At 46.5% G+C, this 18,779-nt stretch overlaps 1 protein-coding gene across 2 annotated transcripts in view; it reads left to right on the forward strand.

The window, feature by feature from the left end:
- The first annotated feature begins 682 nt into the window (after nt 1–682).
- Nucleotides 683–18,779, forward strand: part of wdpcp (WD repeat containing planar cell polarity effector) — a 210,731-nt gene continuing 192,634 nt past the window's right edge. For both annotated transcript variants that reach the window (XM_082964933.1, XM_082964934.1), the window contains exon 1: nt 683–2,925. The gene's annotated coding sequence lies outside the window, so the exon portion shown is untranslated. The remainder of the gene's footprint in view (nt 2,926–18,779) is intronic.

Consider the following 18,779-nt stretch of genomic DNA (forward strand, 5'->3'; position numbering starts at 1 on the left):
GTAAAGAGAAGTGGGCTTATTTTTTGTTGTTGTATATCTATGGAATAGAAGGAGCATTCTCTGCGCCTCAAGAAGATATCGGATTGGAATGCATCATGTGTGGATCTTTGAAGCAGGGCGCCTATCAAGGGTGTTATCAGAGAACATCTGAGAAAATAGGCATCATTGTGAGTGTGGCTGAGTGTTTTTTGGGACTCTGGGATTTTACAGCACAGGCATTACAATGAAGCCTGTTGATGAATGCTCTGTCCTCACAGGCACCTGAGCCTGTTTAGGGATGGGATTTGAACTGTGACTGATAGAGTGTTATGTTTTAGAAATATTTTATTTTTATTTTGTATGATGTCAGGTCCCTCCCCTTCCCGCAATGGAATACTTTAAAAAAAGACCCTGTTCAGTAGATGGTGACAATATTTCAATAGGGGTAGTCTGCCATAAAACCCTGAATAAGAAGAAGAAGAACCAATAGCTAGTGTTATTTGACTTCAGAAGTGTAAAAGGGTTTGATGGGTGGTGGTGTCCTGTCCTCCCAGGCCGCTGGCATGGTGCAGGAGAAGATACAAAGTAGAATGAATTCATATAATAGGCCAGTTGGGGGCGGTAATGCAACATATTGAACGCCAACCGACCTTAAACTCCGAAGAAGAAGCAGAAGACGAAGAAGAACAGCAGCTACTGTCCTTGAGAAACAGTTGGCAACACTGGCCAGAGTTCAGGACGAAAATAAAAACGGTAACAGGGTTCCGGGAGGAGGGCGGACACCTCGGCGGAAATGGAGTCCCTAGAGAAAGCAAGAACAAGATGGTTGTCAGGAGTAGTGCAGTATTATCATAAGGAGACGAATACTTGGAAAACGGAGGAGGAGTGGAGGGAAAAAGAGAGGGAGAGGAGGTCTAAGAGAGAGGGAAGAAGAGGGTGAGCTTGAGTTGGATAAAAATTGTGGAAAAAAGGTAGATGGTTTGTTAAAGAAGAATGGTAGAAAGTGTAAGCAGAGGGAGTTGAAGACAGGAGGAGAAATGGAAGTGAATGAGAGTGAAGTATCGGAGGTGGTAGGTGTGGTGAAGTTATTGGAGACCGAGGTATGCGCCGAGGATCAGGATGAAGATGAGTCTGTGACAGTAGACGTGAAGTTTATGAAAAAAGTGGACTCTTGCCCTTTGGCTGATCCATTTGTGGTTTCATGGTGGGTGAAAAAAATAGTTGGGTAATGTGGAATCGGTGAGGGTAACCAGAAGTGGTCTAGTGATAATTGTTTATGTTTCTGTTGGTCAGAGGGAGAATGCGCTCGGAATAAAACGAATGGGAGCAAGAAAAGTTAATTGTTTCGTTCTCAAGAAAAGGGCACCAATGAAAGGAGTGATAACTGGGGAAGCAGTAAATATAAAAGTTGACCAGCTAAGGGGAAAGATTCTCGGTGTATGTGATGCTCGTCGTTTGATGCGACGCAGAAAGGGTGACGAGAGTGGAGAAACAGACGAGTCATTGTCTGTTCTTTTGAGTTTTGAAGATGAGTCTTTGCCTGACAAAGTGAAGTTAGGATACATAAGTTATCCTGTACGAGCGTATGTGCCGAATACGTTACGTTGTTACAGGTGTCAAGCTAATGGGCATGTGGTAGCAGTGTGTAGGAGGGAGGGTCCAAGGTGTGAGAAATGTGCAGAAGGGCATGAGACAAAGGAATGTGTAGCATTGGGGAAAGTAGTGGAATGTGCTAATTGTAGGGGTGCCCATGGAGCTGGGGATCAGAAATGTCCCATACAAGAGAGGCAGGTTGAGGTTTCCAGGGTTAGTATTGCAGAAGTTGTCATATGCTGAGGCAGTGAAGAAAGTAGAGGAAGATGGGTTAAGGGGGAGGAGTGGGGAGAGTAGTAGAGATGTACCACTACAGAGGGATAGGACAAAAAGTGATATAAGTTTCCGTAAGATTGGATTTTTAGCATTTATAGCAATGGTTATCAACTGTACTGCAGGGATGGAACTGAAGTCGCAGAAAATTGAGGTTGTGGTGGCAGCTGCAGAGAGGTATTTGGGTGTGCGAGACATCGGAAGAGTTACAGGGTGTGTTAAGTGGTGATGTCCCATCCTTTCAGGATGGTGGCATGAGGTAGGAATAAACACATGTAATTAGTGAAGAAGGGTGGTGTTCATTTATTTCATATAATTTTAAAATTAGTGAGTGTAGTGTTAGATGATAGGCTATTTATAGAGGGCTTCTTTTTCTTTTCAAGCGAAGTATAAGGGAGTTGTACTCCAGTCTAGTAGGTGGCGGTAATGCAACAAATTGGATCCAACCGCCATTAAACCTCATAGAAGAAGAAGAAGAAGAAGAAGAAGAAGAAGACCAGCGTTCCTTCCCGCGTGTCGCGAGAACACACGTCTAGATTTCACGTGGCCAGTTTAGCTGAATATAAATGTATTATTGTAAAACATTTCCAAAATTGTTGTAACAAACAATCCAAATTGTGGGGAAAAGGCCAAAATACCCATGTGTAGAATACTTTCTCTTGGTACACGGAACCGGATAGCTAGCGTTGTTGCTTACAAGCGAAGCAGCTCTGATCAGCTGAAAAGTTGAGGGTGAAGCTTTTGGTTGCCTGGACACGGCGCTCAAATCTCCATTCCGCCCAAAACATACAGCTAGCGTTTCCTCTAGCGAGCTGGCTAAGCGGTCTTGGATGTTCATTTGTGAAGGTTTAGCTCATTTTTGTTTATATGGAACACGTCGAAATCTTTACAGCCTGGAAATCTGTTGCGCTTCACAAGCAGTCCATAGCTTGCTGAATTTGTAGTTACAGATATATAGAAAACAAGTTGCTGTTATTAGCTAGTGTTGGCTGTCTAGCCAGAACTTGCAAAAGTCCATCTTCAGTCTTCATGTTGTGATTTCATATCGGGGGAACATCGTTTCTTCAGCATCATCACAGTGTAAGTTGATGCATGCATGTATCAATAAACGTTTGAGACAACATTGGCGTTGTGTATATAGCTGCATTTGCACACAGTTTGCATGCATGTTTTAACATAATCGAAAGTTATTCCAGAGACAATGCAAATAGTTGGTTTGTTTTTGCCTAAAAACGGATTCAAGAGAGCTGATTGAGGTTAGTGAGTAGCCTAAACTACATGTTGCATTTTTTTGTGTTATAAAATTGAGTTGCCCTTTGACAGCTGAAAGTGTGTGTGTGTGAGAGAGAGAGGATGTTGCCCATCCACCACACTCCACAAAGTCAATATTACGAGATTGGATTAAACCAAACTAATGATGGAATTGAATTGGCCGGGAGTATTAGGAAGAGGTCACCACAGATGAAAGGGGAAGTATCTTTGGTTTCACTATTCCTGCTCCTACAATTTAACTTTTTCAACCAAAACGTATAATGGAGATTGTTTAATTCATTGGAATAGCCCTTTATTAATAATGTAGCGAATTCGGTGGGTAGCGCCGACCGGGACTCAAACCCGTGTACAGTGACTGTCAAGCCAACACCTCAACCATTACGCAAAGAGGTGAACCTCTTGACTAGGTTGGTGTTGGGTTAAGGTCGCTACATTATACATTGCCCCCTTCCTTCGGGAAAGCGTGATCCCACGCTTCTCTGTACCATGCCCCTCACGTGTACATGCCTCTCCGATGGCCATCCCACTTCTGACACCAATGTAGGGAATTCTGGGGGTAATCCTGACCAGATCTCGAACACGGGTCCAGAGACTGTCAAGCCAACACCTTAACCGTTACGCGAAGAGGTTCAAATGTCTTGACGAGGTCGCTAGGTGTTGGGTTAAGGTCGCAATAAGAATACATTCAAACATCTTGATGTGTGCCTTCACTTGGATCCTTCCCGTGTCTTTCCATTTCCCCATTTTGTTTTGATTGTATTGAGACTGAGAGGACCCCCTGTATAGTACTGTGTGTGTGTGGTGCATGCGCAGATAGCATCTCAGTCTCTGTCAGCCGATCCTAGTGATGAATATTATAGTACCCTCATTACAGGGTCATTACATCAGTTGGACAAAGGGACCAGAGTTGTAGGTTACATCCTATCAACCCTTACTCTTCTGTGCCTCTACATGCAGAAGTGACTTTACACAGCAGGTTAGGAGAATTAATGTAGCAGGTTAGGAGAATTAACGCAGCAGATTAGGAGAATTAACGCAGCAGGTTAGGAGAATTAACGCAGCAGGTTAGGAGAATTAACGCAGCAGGTTAGGGAGAATTAACGCAGCAGGTTAGGAGAATTAACGCAGCAGGTTAGGAGAATTAACGCAGCAGGTAGGGAATTAACGCAGCAGGTTAGGAGAATTAACGCAGCAGGTTAGGAGAATTAACGCAGCAGGTTAGGAGAATTAACACAGCAAGTTAGGAGAATTAACGCAGCAGGTTAGGAGAATTAACGTAGCAGGTTAGGAGAATTAACGCAGCAGGTTAGGAGAATTAATGCAGCAGGTTAGGAGAATTAACACAGCAGGTTAGGAGATAGGAAAAGGTTAGGGAATGCAAAAACTCTCCCTGACATGGCCGGTGACACTTTGCTTCTTGAATGTCCAATATTTAGAAAGCTTGACCGCTGACATGGAAAACATTTTGGGACTGTATCAACCGTGGATTAAGGGACAGATTGAAATGTACAGAATGGAAGGAAATGTGGAGGGTCATGTAATTAATGAAATGTCAATATTTCTCAGTGTTTTAGAATGAGTTGCTTATTAGGCAGTATATGGATGTGTGCCTGATGCCGCCCCTCATCTCTGATTCTCTGCAGGCGTGCTTTATCAATTGCACCTATAGGCTATTTAGTGTGGTCTCAATCAAATGATCCATAGCCTATACTAGGCTATGAAGTGCATGCTCAGTGAAGCACAGAGCAAAGTTATATTTCCAAGATAGCTGCTGGGATGGTGTAAATAAAACGAGGCTGAATTACACACTGCAAAGGATATTCCAACCCTGAGCCCCGGCCTGTTTTGCTCTTGCTGATTAGGGTTTTTCCGTGTGCTGCCTAACCAGTGGCTGTGTAGGGCTACGGTGGCAGTTCAGGAGGAGAGGGAAAGGTTTTTTCCGCAAATAATCTTTGATTAGGCAGTGTCCAAAAAAATGTGCAACTACTACCCTATAGCCTATGTTCTGTTCAGTTTGAGAAGGAGAGTGTGAAGATGAGGAGATGTGGATGACCAGAGGTCAACTACCAGCCCATAGCCTACGTTCTGTTCAGTTTGAGAAGGAGAGTGTGAAGATGAGAAGGAGAGCGTGAAGATGAGGAGGACCAGAGGTCAACTACCAGCCCATAGCCTACGTTCTGTTCAGTTTGAGAAGGAGAGTGTGAAGATGAGAAGGAGAGCGTGAAGATGAGGAGGACCAGAGGTCAACTTTGATAGCTTGCTACTACTATAATTGACTTTATTAAAAACAAGATGTTTCTTGCCCATGATGTATTTATCAAGAGTTATTGACCTCACAATAACCCAGATTTTAGTAACTTACATTGTGATGCTGAAACCTGCTAACAATTATTTCTCTGTAATAAAGCCCTTTTGTGGGGATTTTTTTTTTCTGATTGGCTGGGCCTGGCTCCCCAGTGGGTGGGTGGGTCTAGCTGCCTAGTGGGTGGGCCTTTGCCCTCCTAGGCCCACCCATGACTGCATCCCTGCCCAGTCATGTTAAATCCATAGATTAGGGTCTAATGAATGTATTTCAATTGACTGATTTCCTTATATGAACTATAACTCAGTAAAATCTTTGAAATTGTTGCGTTTGATATTTTTGTTCAGTATATAAAGTGATGCTTTATGCTAGAGAAACAAGCTGTAAAATAGCCAGGAAAGATGTGACTCTGATGCACAAGGGGATATCATTGTTTTGTTTCTTTGACATTCAGAGGCTGACTTTGCCTTGGAAGTCATGTAATTATGTCACTATCAATTGATTAAAGCTGCTAACTTTATATAGAATAGAACGACGCTTAAACCCCTGTCTGGGGTGAAAGGTTGGCCTCTCGTCTGGGGTCTGGGGTGAAAGGTTGGCCTTCTCTGTCTGGGGGGGAAAGGTAGGCCTTCTCTGTCTGGGGGGGAAAGGTTGGCCTTCTCTGTCTGGGGTGGAAAGGTAGGCCTTCTCTGTCTGGGGTGGAAAGGTAGGCCTTCTCTGTCTGGGGGGAAAGGTTGGCCTTCTCTGCCTGGGGGGGGAAAGGTTGGCCTTCTCTGTCTGGGGTGAAAGGTAGGCCTTCTCTGTCTGGGGGGGGAAAGGTTGGCCTTCTCTGTCTGGGGGGGAAAGGTAGGCCTTCTCTGTCTGGGGGGAAAGGTAGGCCTTCTCTGTCTGGGGGGGGAAAGGTAGGCCTTCTCTGTCTGGGGGGGAAAGGTTGGCCTTCTCTGTCTGGGGGGGAAAGGTAGGCCTTCTCTGTCTGGGGTGAAAGGTAGGCCTTCTCTGTCTGGGGGGAAAGGTTGGCCTTCTCTGTCTGGGGTGGAAAGGTAGGCCTTCTCTGTCTGGGGGGGAAAGGTTGGCCTTCTCTGTCTGGGGGGGAAAGGTAGGCCTTCTCTGTCTGGGGGGAAAGGTTGGCCTTCTCTGTCTGGGGGGGAAAGGTTGGCCTTCTCTGTCTGGGGGGGAAAGGTAGGCCTTCTCTGTCTGGGGGGGAAAGGTTGGCCTTCTCTGTCTGGGGGGGAAAGGTAGGCCTTCTCTGTCTGGGGGGAAAGGTTGGCCTTCTCTGTCTGGGGTGGGAAGGTTGGCCTTCTCTGTCTGGGGGGAAAGGTTGGCCTTCTCTGTCTGCTGTCTGGGGGGAAAGGTAGGCCTTCTCTGCTGGGGGGGAAAGGTGGCCTTCTCTGTCTGGGGGGGAAAGGTAGGCCTTCTCTGTCTGGGGGAAAGGTTGGCCTTCTCTGTCTGGGGTGGGAAGGTTGGCCTTCTCTGTCTGGGGGAAAGGTTGGCCTCTCTGTCTGGGGGGGAAGGTTGGCTTCTCTGTCTGGGGGGGGGGGGAAGGTGGCCTTCTCTGCCTGGGGTGGAAAGGTAGGCCTAACTTTTGAAAGTACCGTGATCAAAATTCTTAATGACGTCTCAGATTTAATAATTTATTAATAGTGACAGTTTCGTTGCAAACAAGACAGACTGATTTGGCATTGAAAAAAATATGATGAACTCATAGGCTTATCTCTCTGTCCATTCTTAGCCTGTAATTTCTGTCATTTGTGTGGTATTAAAAAATATTCCGCTAATATGTAAAATTATGTAGAAGGCTGCAGCTACTCTTCCTGGGGTTTATTATGGATCCCCATTAGTTCCTGCCAAGGCAGCGGCTACTCTTCCTGGGGTTTATTATGGATCCCCATTAGTTCCTGTCAAGGCAGCAACTACTCTTCCTGGGGTTTATTATGGATCCCCATTAGTTCCTGCCAAGGCAGCAGCTACTCTTCCTGGGGTTTATTATGGATCCCCATTAGTTCCTGCCAAGGCAGCAGCTACTCTTCCTGGGGTTTATTATGGATCCCCATTAGTTCCTGCCAAGGCAGCAGCTACTCTTCCTGGGGTTTATTATGGATCCCCATTAGTTCCTGCCAAGGCAGCAGCTACTCTTCCTGGGGTTTATTATGGATCCCCATTAGTTTCTGCGAAAGCAGCTACTCTTCCTGGGGTTTATTATGGATCCCCATTAGTTCCTGCCAAGGCAGCAGCTACTCTTCCTGGGGTTTATTATGGATCCCCATTAGTTCCTGCCAAGGCAGCAGCTACTCTTCCTGGGGTTTATTATGGATCCCCATTAGTTTCTGTCAAGGCAGCAGCTACTCTTCCTGGGGTTTATTATGGATCCCCATTAGTTTCTGCGAAAGCAGCAGCTACTCGTCCTGGGGTTTATTATGGATCCCCATTAGTTCCTGCCAAGGTAGCAGCTACTCTTCCTGGGGTTTATTATGGATCCCCATTAGTTTCTGCGAAAGCAGCAGCTACTCTTCCTGGGGTTTATTATGGATGCTTGTGTCTGTGGAAAAGATGCCTGGGGAGAGAAACAGTTGTGTACTGTATGGCCGTCCTCATTGGTGAGAGTGGAGCTCCCTGTGATCTGACCATGCTCTGTTATTTTATTTATTACTTGTGTTATCACATTGTTTTCAGCTGTAGCCTATATCCCCATAACAATCTCAAATGTTTTTAATAACTTTCTGTAGAGTTTTTCCTCGCCACTGTGCTTCTACATCTGCATTGCTTTCTCTTTGGGGTTTTAGGCTGTGTTTCTGTTTGGAACTTTGTGACGACTGCTGATGTAAAAGAGCCCCAAGAGGAGATGGGAGCTGTGATTGTTGGCACACACTGATCTCTGATGCCTGCAGCTGTCAATTAAAACATGTGTGATGACAGTGTGTCCTTACTCCACAGTGTATCCCCTCTTTCCATTCTTCTTCCTTCCAGACCACTTTCCCCTCTTCTCTCCTCATCAACCTTAGCCCTCTCCCTCTCTCCTCCCTCCTCCACCCCCCCCCCTCCCTCCTCCTCCTCCTCTTCATCCCCAGGGAGTGCAGCCCAGTCCTCCTCCTCTTCATCCCCAGTGAGGGCAGCCCAGTCCTCCACCTCTTCATCCCCAGGGAGTGCAGCCCAGTCCTCCCTCCTCTTCATCCCCAGTGAGGGCAGCCCAGTCCTCCACCTCTTCATCCCCAGGGAGTGCAGCCCAGTCCTCCTCCTCTTCATCCCCAGTGAGGGCAGCCCAGTCCTCCACCTCTTCATCCCCAGTGAGGGCAGCCCAGTCCTCCTCCTCTTCATCCCCAGTGAGGGCAGCCCAGTCCTCCACCTCTTCATCCCCAGTGAGGGCAGCCCAGTCCTCCTCCTCTTCATCCCCAGTGAGGGCAGCCCAGTCCTCCACCTCTTCATCCCCAGTGAGGGCAGCCCAGTCCTCCACCTCTTCATCCCCAGTGAGGGCAGCCCAGTCCTCCACCTCTTCATCCCCAGTGAGGGCAGCCCAGTCCTCCACCTCTTCATCCCCAGTGAGGGCAGCCCAGTCCTCCACCTCTTCATCCCCAGTGAGGGCAGCCCAGTCCTCCACCTCTTCATCCCCAGTGAGGGCAGCCCAGTCCTCCACCTCTTTGTCCCCAGTGAGTATAGCACAGTGACCCTACAGTCAAGATAGCTAACCCTCCACAGTACCTTCTCTACTATCTAGCCAGCCCGGACAGAAGCACAAAACAATCTAGAATATATAGAAAAAGTCATCATTACTTATTTATTCCTGTTTACAGTGTCAGTTTCAACCAGGCACTGACGTTATCCACCTAAGAAACACTGATAAGCAGATGTGGGAGCAGCTGACCTGTAATAATGTTCAGGCTGGGAGGAGATTTACGGCATGTGTTATAAGAATGGAAAAAACAGTCAATCATAATCATCGATTGTGATCTTTTTCACGCTGAGATTTTCTACATGACAGAGGGCAGACTATAGCTACCACTCTTATCTCCCTCTCAGCCCAGATAGCCTAGCGTTCCATAAACCCTCCTGATAGCAGCACAACCAGTCTTCCACACACACCACGGATGCATCCCAAATGGCACCCTGTTCCCTATATAGTGCACTACTTTTCACCAGGGCCCATAGGGTGCCATTTTGAGACTCATTCTAAAAACTATCTACATCCCCCATGGCTGATTTTATATCACCATCGCTGTCCTGCCAGACATCGTAGACATCATTATTACTGATCTGCATCTCAACAATGTAACGTATTCCGTCGTCACATTCTCTTGACTTGGATGAGGTGTTAGATGGAAGATGCCCTAGGAAGAGGATCAGGATCAGAGCCTGTATCCACAAAGAGGTGATCTAGGATCTGTTTTCTTTTAGAGCATAATGAATAAGACTAAGGACAGCCAGGGGTGGGACCTGATCCTAGATCAGCACTCAGACTTGAGGCTTTTTAAATACAGGCCCTGGACCAGGCACTATTTTATCAAGTATTGCAGTGCAGACAGTGGCTCAATTGTTTGGTATAGAATAGGTTATCTGTCCCCTGTTATTGACTGGTAGACAAATGCAGTAACCTTATGAGAACACTAGATGTCAGTGTTGGGCTGTCTTGATCCTGGTGTTTGTACTTGCATGTTGCTGGGTTTGGCCTGCAGGGGTGGGTAACTCCAGTCCTCAGGGGGGGGTTACTCCAGTCCTCAGGGGGGGGGGGTAACTCCAGTCCTCGGGGGGGTAACTCCAGTCCTCGGGGGGGGTAACTCCAGTCCTCAGGGGTGGGTAACTCCAGTCCTCAGGGGTGGGTAACTCCAGTCCTCAGGGGTGGGTAACTCCAGTCCTCGGGGGGGGGGTAACTCCAGTCCTCAGGGGTGGGGTAACTCCAGTCCTCAGGGGTGGGGTAACTCCAGTCCTCAGAGGGGGGTGTAACTCCAGTCCTCGGGGGGGGAACTCCAGTCCTCGGGGGGGGGGGGGGGGGAACTACAGTCCCCGGGGGGGTAACTCCAGTCCTCAGGGGCCTGATTGGTGTCACACTTTCCCTCCATCCTAGCAAACACACCTGATTTAAACTAATTGCATTCTAAACTGATCATGATTAGTTGATGATTGGAGTCAGGTGTGTTAGCTGGGACTGGGGAAAAACTGTGACACCAATCAGGCCCCTGAGGACTGGAGTTTCCCAGGCCTGCTGGCTATGTATGGTGTATTTACAGCCTAGTCTGAGTACACAGAATGAGGAAATGCATGAATAATCTATTTTCTAAAACAGCATTCACCACTGTCTTCACCAGGCTTCCCTTAGCTGAGAACATTCTGTGTAGAGATTGTTAAGAACAAATTATTATTTACAATGACGGCCTAGGAACAGTGGGTTAACTGCCTTGTTCAGGGGCAGAACGACTGATTTTTACCTTGTCAGCTTGGGGATTTGATCTAGCAACCTTTCGGCCCAACTCTCTAACCACTAGGCTACCTGCTGGTTACTGGCCCAACGCTCTAACCACTAGGCTACCTGCTGGTTACTGGCCCAACGGTCTAACCACTAGGCTACCTGCTGGTTACTGGCCCAACTCTCTAACCACTAGGCTACCTGCTGGTTACTGGCCCAACGGTCTAACCACTAGGCTACCTGCTGGTTACTGGCCCAACGCTCTAACCACTAGGCTACCTGCTGGTTACTGGCCCAACTCGTCTAACCACTAGGCTACCTGCTGGTTACTGGCCCAACGCTCTAACCACTAGGCTACCTGCTGGTTACTGGTCCAACTCTCTAACCACTAGGCTACCTGCTGGTTACTGGCCCAACGCTCTAACCACTAGGCTACCTGCTGGTTACTGGCCCAACGCTCTAACCACTAGGCTACCTGCTGGTTACTGGCCCAACTCTCTAACCACTAGGCTACCTGCTGGTTACTGGCCCAACACTCTAACCACTAGGCTACCTGTTGGTTACTGGCCCAATACTCTAACCACTAGGCTACCTGCTGGTTACTGGCCCAATGCTCTAACCACTAGACTACCTGCTGGTTACTGGTCCAACGCTCTAACCACTAGGCTACCTGCTGGTTACTGGCCCAACTCTCTAACCACTAGGCTACCTGCTGGTTACTGGCCCAACCCTCTAACCACTAGGCTACCTGCTGGTTACTGGCCCAACTCTCTAACCACTAGGCTACATGCTGGTTACTGGCCCAACCCTCTAACCACTAGGCTACCTGCTGGTTACTGGCCCAACTCTCTAACCACTAGGCTACCTGCTGGTTACTGGTCCAACGCTCTAACCACTAGGCTACCTGCTGGTTACTGGCCCAACACTCTAACCACTAGGCTACCTGCTGGTTACTGGCCCAACTCTCTAACCACTAGGCAACCTGCTGGTTACTGGCCCAATGGTCTAACCACTAGGCTACCTGCTGGTTACTGGCCCAACACTCTAACCACTAGGCTACCTGCTGGTTACTGGCCCAACTCTCTAACCACTAGGCAACCTGCTGGTTACTGGCCCAATGGTCTAACCACTAGGCAAGCTGCCGCCCCAGGAGGCCTACTCTTAACTAAAGTAACCCTTGCACATTGCTGAGTTGATAACAATGGCCTTTAACCAGAAATAGCCTTCAGTTCAGTTGCCTTTGAGCTGTTGTGATTGTTGCGTAGTGCGTTTAAGACATGTCTGCAGGGTTCTAAGTGTGTCCTCTGCCTTGACGTGCTGCTCGCTCATTAACTGAAAACCCAAGCAGGTTTGAATCAAGTTGGTGCCAAGTGTCAGCTTGCACCAAACACTCACTCAGACTGCATCCCAAAGCTGCAGGAGACTGAGGGTACGTCCTGAGTGACACCCTATTCCCTAAACCTTAGAGCTGCAGGAAACTGAGAGTACATCCCAAATAGCACCCTAGTCAAAAGTAGTGCACTTTATAGGGAATAGGGTGCCATTTGGGATGCAAAAAAGGACTCAAGAAGACAACCCCAGGCATGCTGTTAGAGAAGCTGCCGGTCTCCACGCACACGCAGGCTCTTGGCAGAGGTACAGGCCAATTCATAATGAATAATAATAACACACACCTCATTTTCACTTCAGAAGTGTGTTCCCCCTAGCAACCTCCCCCCTCTATCCTTCTCTCTCTTTCTTTCTCCCGCTCTCTCTCTTCGTCTCTCTCTCTCTCCGTCACTCTCTTTCTGTCGCGCTCTGTCTCTTTCACACAATTCAATTCAATGGTTGTCGTGGGAAACATATGTTTACCTTGCCAAAGAAAGTGGACTAGTGTGCAAATAGTTCAAGCATGAAAGTTAAAATAAACAGATACATATGGGTTGTATTTACAATGGTGTTTGTACTTCACTGGTTGACCTTTTCTGGTGGCAACAGGTCACAAGTCTTGCTGCTGTGATGGCACACTGCGGTATTTCACCCAGTAGATATGGGAGTTGATCAAAATTGGATTTGTTTTCAAATTCTTCATGGATCTGTGTAATCTGAGGGAAATATGTGTCTCTGATATGGTCATACATTTGGCAGGAGGTTAGGAAGTGCAGCTCAGTTTCCACCTCATTTTGTGGGCAGTGTGCACATAGCCTGTCTTCTCTTGAGAGCCAGGTCTGCCTACGGCGGCCTTTCTCAATAGCAAGGCTCTGCTCACTGAGTCTGTACATAGTCAAAGCTTTCCTTAATTTTGGCTCAGTCACAGTGGTCAGGTATTCTGCCCTTCTTGCCTTGTCTCTCATGATCGTTCACATCTTTGTGGAAGTTACCTGTGCTGCTGATGTTTAGGCCGAGGTATGTGTCGTATTTTGTGTGCTCTAGGGCAACCGTGACTAGATGGAAATTGTATTTGTGGTCCTGGCAACTAGACCTTTTTTGGAACACCATTATTTTTGTCTTACTGAGATTTACGGTCAGGGCCCAAGTCTGACAGAATCTGTGCAGAAGCTCTAGGTGCTGCTGTAGGCCCTCCATGGTCGGTGACAGAAGCACCAGATCATCAGCAAACAGTAGGCATTTGACTTCAGAATCTAGTAGGGTGAGGCCGGGTGCTGCAGACTGTTCAAGTGCCCTCTCCAATTCGTTGAGGTATATGTTGAAGAGGGTGGGGCTCAAGCTGCATCCCTGTCTCACCACCCGGCCCTGAGGAAAGAAAGTTATGTTTTTTGACAATTTTAACCGCACACTTGTTGTTTGTGTATATGGATTTTATGTCGTATGTTTTCCCCCAACACCACTTTCCATCAATTTAGATAGCAGACCCTCATGCCAAATTGAGTCAGATTTAAAAAAATCAACAAAGCATTAGAAGACTTAGCCATTGTTTTGGTTTGTTTATTTGTCAATAAGGGTGTGCAGGGTGAATGTGTGGTCTGTCTTACGGCAATTTGGTAAAAAGCCAATTTGACATTTGCTCTGGACATTGTTTTCACTGAGGAAATGTAGGAGTCTGCTGTTAGTGATAATGCAGAGGATTTTCCCAAAGTTGCTGCTGACGCATATCCCACGGTAGTTATTGGGGTCGAATTTGTCTCCACTTTTGTGGATTGGGGGGGCGGGATCAGTCCTTGGTTCTAAGTATTGGGGAAGATGCCAGAGCTAAGGATGATGTTAAAGAGTTTTAGTATAGCCAATTGGAATTTGTTGTCTGTATATTTGATCATTTCATTGAGGATCCCATCAACACCACAGGCCTTTTTGGGGTTGAAGGGTTTCCATTTTGTCCTGTAGTTCATTCAATGTAATTGAATAGCTGACTCTAATATTTTAAATGTATCATATATATGTTTTTGCTGTCTGTTCTTTGTTAAAGGGCCAAAAAGATTGGAGAAGTGGTTTATCCAGACATCTCCAGCTCTTCGTGTTGTTGTTAGTTTAGTGTTTTCCAATTTTCTCAGAAGTGGTTAGATTCTATGAATTCTTCAATTACATTGAGCTGATTTCTGTTCCTTCTTTTTCCATGGTGTATTTCTGTATTATTTTAGTGATTCACCATAGTGAAGACGTAGACTCAGGTTTTCTGGTCCTCTATGTTTTTGGTTGGACAGGTTCCTCAATTCCTTTCTTAGGTTTTTGCATTCTTCATCAAACCATTTGTCATTGTTGTTCATTTTATACTATTTAGGGTTTCTACAGCCAAGTTTACACCTTCACTATTACAGTGAAACATTTTGTCCAGGAACTTGTCTAAAAGGGATTGTATTTGTTGTTGCCTAATTGTTTTCTGTTAGGGTTCTACACTACTTTCTTTCCATCTGTAACATTTCTTAATGGTATGCAGGCTGTTCAGTTTTGATGCCTCATGATTATTGCATGAACATTGCTCTGTTCAAGTAGGCTGTGATTTTGCGGTGATCTGATAGGGGTGTCAGTGGGCTGACAGTGAACGCTCTGACAGTGAACGCTCTGACAGTGAACGCTCTGACAGTGAACGCTCTGACAGTGAACGCTCTGACAGTGAACGCTCTGACTGTGAACGCTCTGACAGTGAACGCTCTGACTGTGAACGCTCTGACTGTGAACGCTCTGACTGTGAACGCTCTGACTGTGAACGCTCTGACTGTGAACGCTCTGACTGTGAACGCTCTGACTGTGAACGCTCTGACAGTGAACGCTCTGACAGTGAACGCTCTGACTGTGAACGCTCTGACTGTGAACGCTCTGACTGTGAACGCTCTGACTGTGAACGCGTTTAGGTCACCACATACTAGTACATGTCCCTGGGTCTGCAATGATTGATCTCTCTGTTTCTCTCTCTCTCTCTCTGTCTCTCTCATTAGCCTCTCTCTCGCTCTCTCTCTACCACTCTCTTACTCTCTCTCTCTACCTCTCCCTTTCTGTCACTCCCTCTCTCCCTGTCTTTCTCTCCCTCCGGTGTTTGCACAAGCAAATGGGCCGTGAAACAGGTAACGGAATCAAAGCACATTTGTTTCATTGGGTCGTTGATTGATGGAGGCTTCATGATGTCTCCATTTCCTCAACAAACGTCTGTCTTGTTTCCTTCCGCCACAGAGAGATCCTCATCTGTTCCCATTTAACACTAATACAGACTATCAGTTCCCATTTAACACTAATACAGACTATCAGTTCCCATTTAACACTAATACAGACTATCAGTTCCCATTTAACACTAATACAGACTATCAGTTCCCATTTAACACTAATACAGACTATCAGTTCCCATTTAACACTAATACAGACTATCAGTTCCCATTTAACACTAATACAGACTATCAGTTCCCATTTAACACTAATACAGACTATCAGTTCCCATTTAACACTAATACAGACTATCAGTTCCCATTTAACACTAATACAGACTATCAGTTCCCATTTAACACTAATACAGACTATCAGTTCCCATTTAACACTAATACAGACTATCAGTTCCCATTTAACACTAATACAGACTATCAGTTCCCATTTAACACCAATACAGACTATCTGTTCCCATTTAACACTAATACAGACTATCAGTTCCCATTTAACACTAATACAGACTATCAGTTCCCATTTAACACCAATACAGATTATCTGTTCCCATTTAACACTAATACAGACTATCAGTTCCCATTTAACACCAATACAGACTATCTGTTCCCATTTAACACCAATACAGACTATCTGTTCCCATTTAACACCAATACAGACTATCAGTTCCCATTTAACACTAATACAGACTATCTGTTCCCATTTAACACTAATACAGACTATCAGTTCCCATTTAACACTAATACAGACTATCTGTTCCCATTTAACACTAATACAGACTATCTGTTCCCATTTAACACTAATACAGACTATCAGTTCCCATTTAACACTAATACAGACTATCTGTTCCCATTTAACACTAATACAGACTATCAGTTCCCATTTAACACTAATACAGACTATCAGTTCTAGAAAGGTGAGAAAAAGGAGGTTCATGTCTCTTTTTGTTTCACTTCAGTGATTGTTGATGAGTTCTTTCATCTTGGTGTGTGTCCCAAATGGCACCCTACCATACATATTCCCTCTGGGCCCTGGTCAAAAGTAGTGCTCTATGTAGGAAATAGGGTGCCATTTGGTATGTACTGTAGTCCCTTGGTATGTGTCACTCCAAGGCTCAGCAGCTTCTTCCTGCCAACACAAGAGGGCGCTAGACAGCCACAAGTCCAAGATCTTCCGTTGTATCTTTCCAGCTACTCGTTTCCCTTGCCCTCTGTGTTTTTGACACTCCCGACACAAACACACTTATTTTTTTCTAAACGCAGCAGAGGATAACTGAAAATGTGACAACAACGTGTTCTGATATGGCAGCAGGCAGCGCCTCATGTCAACTTAAAGGTGGGTTTTTTCATTTCATCGTCGTTGTTGTTGTGGGTTTAACAACGAAAATCAAGCAAGTACCCCACTCAACATGTCTCCCAAATGTCACCATATTCCCTACATAGTGCACTACTTTTAAGTCTACGAGACCTGGTCAAAAGTAGTACACAACATAGGAATAGTGTGCCCTTTGTGACTCAAAGCAACATCACTCCACCACCACCTTTTCATTAGCCCAAATCCATCCAACTGGACAGTCAGGTCAGAGATCCAGGGGGCTGTTGGGTCTCGTCTGGCGTTCACACCTCCTTGCACAGCCATAAAGGGCCACGGGGTGCTGCCAATGGGGCCACAGCCATAAAGGGCCACGGGGTGCTGCCAATGGGGCCACAGCCATAAAGGGCCACAGGGTGCTGCCAATGGAGCCACAGCCATAAAGGGCCACAGAGTGCTGCCGAGGGGGCCACAACCATAAAGGGCCACAGGGTTCTGCCGAGTGTTTGTCGCCAAAGTGTTGATTTTGTGTGTGTGTGTGTGTGTGTGTGTGTGTGTGTGTGTGTGTGTGTGTGTGTGTGTGTGTGTGTAAAAGGAATGGTTTCCCCCACAACAAGACAGTGGTTTAGATTAAGGGCCATTTTGACTACTGCCCTGGGTCACACCACAGAGGATAGCCAGGATAGTTTGGGTTGCTGTGCCAACGGGATAGGCCCGACCCGTTGTCCTGGCAGTGGTAAACTTGTGTACACGTGCAGGAGGGGAGAACAGGGAGGGAGAGGAGGAAGGTAAGGAGGAAAGACGAGGTGCCCACTCGGTGTCACGTGTCAGAGAAATGGGGGCTTGTGGTTTTCACCAGGACGTGGACACACACACACACACACACACGGCCTATACACAGACACACAGCTTTCTGCAGAGATATATGACATGTTCCTACTACTCTCTCTCTCACACACATACACACAGAAGCACGGCCTAGCCCAATGAAGCAGCACCTCACATGGCTGATCCAGGTGAGAGGCGGTGTGTGTGTGTGTGTGTGTGTGTGTGTGTGTGTGTGTGTGTGTGTGTGTGTGTGTGTTCTCACACAATAGCCTGAGAGGGTGTAGTGTAGATTGTGTGTGTTGATCAGGGCAGGGTGAGTCAGTGTGACGGTGATGATGACTTAAGCCTTCCACACTATCTCCAGCTAGCCATGGAATTACTCATAGGATGGCAACCTATTCCCTACATAGTGCACTACTTTTAAAGTCATGCCAAATGGCACCCTATTCCATTTCCAAAGTAGTACACTGTATAGGGAATAGGGTCCCCTTTAGGACGCACCCAGAGCCACCCTCACAGCAGTGAAGACAGACGAGACCCTGAGAGAAGTTGTAGCTTTGAGACATTGAAGTTATTAAGTATGATGTTCACAAGTTGTCGTAGTAAAAGGCTGATTTTCTGGATTGACAACGGACACATCTGTTTGTCCATAAGCCCAGCTAACAGAGTTAACCAGGAACACAGTGGAAGATACATTTACCTCAAATGGCCACGGTTCTTGAATTTGCCAAAAGTCCTTCAGCACAGAGCCTGTCGACCAATCATTTCTTTACCCTCCACATAACACAACGGTTTTCTCAACCAATGGTCTAGGTGCTTTTGGTCGTACGCGCTCAAGTGGCTATTGCACAGTCTTCTAATAAAGGTGACTAAATGTACAGATGGCTAACAGGCTGGAGGAAAAGCTACATGAAATCACAAACACACCGCGGGTCTCTGGGGAACTAAACAGGCCGATACAGAACATCCCAAATGGAGTCCTATTCCCTATATAGTGCACTACTTTTGACCGGGGCCTAAAGGGAATAGGGTGCTATTTGAGACTCTGACATAGACTATACATGGTAAAGGAAAAGTGACATTGTCTAAGACTTAGTGGGGGTACGGTACGCTCCGACGGCAGAATAGCATAAACCTGTGGAAAATCAGGTTTGGAATGGGTGGGCTTCACCTTAAAGCTGCTTCAGAATGAAGGAGAGGGTCAGATCTAGAGGTCTGCAGGAAGAAGGAAACAATATGGTGTCTCTC

Source organism: Salmo salar, chromosome 18 (genome assembly GCF_965601325.2).
Source record: "Salmo salar chromosome 18, fSalSal1, whole genome shotgun sequence".
In the NCBI taxonomy this organism is placed as follows: Eukaryota; Metazoa; Chordata; class Actinopteri; order Salmoniformes; family Salmonidae; genus Salmo; species Salmo salar.